This window comes from Rutidosis leptorrhynchoides, chromosome 6 (genome assembly GCF_046630445.1).
Source record: "Rutidosis leptorrhynchoides isolate AG116_Rl617_1_P2 chromosome 6, CSIRO_AGI_Rlap_v1, whole genome shotgun sequence".
Taxonomy (NCBI): domain Eukaryota; kingdom Viridiplantae; phylum Streptophyta; class Magnoliopsida; order Asterales; family Asteraceae; genus Rutidosis; species Rutidosis leptorrhynchoides.
Genome location: NC_092338.1, coordinates 137,569,941 through 137,572,196, shown reverse-complemented (window position 1 = coordinate 137,572,196; position 2,256 = coordinate 137,569,941).

The following is a 2,256-nucleotide window of genomic DNA, read 5'->3' as shown; positions in this document are numbered from 1 at the left end:
AACTCTGAAGCATATACGTCAATTTTTAGGATTGGCTGGTTACTACAGAAGATTCATCCAAGATTTCTCCAAAATAGCAAATCCCTTGACTGCATTAACGCATAAAGGGAAGAAATTTGAATGGAAGGATGAACAAGAGAAGGCGTTTCAATTATCGAAGAAAAAGCTAACTACGGCACCTATATTGTCATTGCCTGAAGGGAATGATGATTTTGTGATTTATTGTGACGCATCAAAGCAAGGTCTCGGTTGTGTATTAATGCAACGGACGAAGGTGATTGCTTATGCGTCTAGACAATTGAAGATTCACGAGCAAAATTATACGATGCATGATTTGGAATTTGGCGCGGTTGTTTTTGCATTAAAGACTTGGAGGCACTACTTATATGGGGTCAAAAGTATTATATATACCGACCATAAAAGTCTTCAACACATATTTAATCAGAAACAACTGAATATGAGGCAGCGTAGGTGGATTGAATTGTTGAATGATTACGACTTTGAGATTCGTTACCACGCGGGGAAGGCAAATGTGGTAGCCGACGCCTTGAGCAGAAAGGACAGAGAACCCATTCGAGTAAAATCTATGAATATAATGATTCACACTAACCTTACTACTCAAATAAAGGAGGCGCAACAAGGAGTTTTAAAAGAGGGAATTTTAAAGGATGAAATACCCAAAGGATCGGAGAAGCATCTTAATATTCGGGAAGACGGAACCCGGTATAGGGCTGAAAGAATTTGGGTACCAAAATTTGGAGATATGAGAGAAATGGTACTTAGAGAAGCTCATAAAACCAGATACTCAAAACATCCTGGAACGGGGAAGATGTACAAGGTTCTCAAGAAACATTTTTGATGGCCGGGTATGAAAGCCGATGTTGCTAAATATGTAGGAGAATGTTTGACGTGTTCTAAGGTCAAAGCTGAGCATCAGAAACCATCAGGTCTACTTCAACAACCCAAAATCCCGGAATGGAAATGGGAAAATATTACCATGGATTTCATCACTAAATTGCCAAGGACTGCAAGTGGTTTTGATACTATTTGGGTAATAGTTGATCGTCTCACCAAATCAGCACACTTCCTGCCAATAAGAGAAGATGACAAGATGGAGAAGTTATCACGAATGTATTTGAAGGAAGTCTTCTCCAGACATGGAATACCAATCTCTATTATCTCTGATAGGGATGGCAGATTTATTTCAAGATTCTGGCAGACATTACAGCAAGAATTAGGAACTCGTCTAGACATGAGTACTGCATTTCATCCACAAACTGATGGACAGAGCGAAAGGATGATACAAACGCTTGAAGACATGCTACGAGCATGTGTTATTGATTTCGGAAACAGTTGGGATCGAAATCTACCGTTAGCAGAATTTTCTTACAACAACAGCTACCATTCAAGCATTGAGATGGCGCCGTTTGAAGCACTTTATGGTAGAAAGTGCAGGTCTCCGATTTGTTGGAGTGAAGTGGGGGATAGACAGATTACGGGTCCGGAGATAATACAAGAAACTACCGAGAAAATCATCCAAATTCAACAAAGATTGAAAACCGCCCAGAGTCGACAAAAGAGCTACGCGGACAGTAAAAGAAAAGATATAGAGTTTGAAATTGGAGAAATGGTCATGCTTAAGATTTCACCTTGGAAAGGCGTTGTTCGATTTGGTAAACGGGGGAAACTAAATCCAAGGTACATTGGACCATTCAAGATTATAGATCGTGTCGGACCAGTAGCTTACCAATTGGAGCTACCTCAACAACTCGCGGCTGTACATAACACTTTCCACGTCTCAAATTTGAAGAAATGTTTTGCTAAAGAAGATCTCACTATTCCGTTGGACGAAATCCAAATCAATGAAAAACTTCAATTCATTGAAGAACCCGTTGAAATAATGGATCGTGAGGTTAAGAGACTTAAACAAAACAAGATACCGATTGTTAAGGTTTGGTAGAATGCTCGTAGAGGACCCGAGTTCACCTGGGAGCGTGAAGATCAGATGAAGAAGAAATACCCGCATTTATTTCCAGAAGATACGTCAACACCTCCAACTGCTTAAAATTTCGGGACGAAATTTATTTAACGGGTAGGTACTGTAGTGACCCGAACTTTTCCATGTTTATATATATATATATATTAAATGAAATTGTTATTTACATGATTAAGTGTTTCCAACATGTTAAGCAATCAAACTTGTTAAGACTTGATTAATTGAAATAGGTTTCATATAGACAATTGACCACCCAAGTT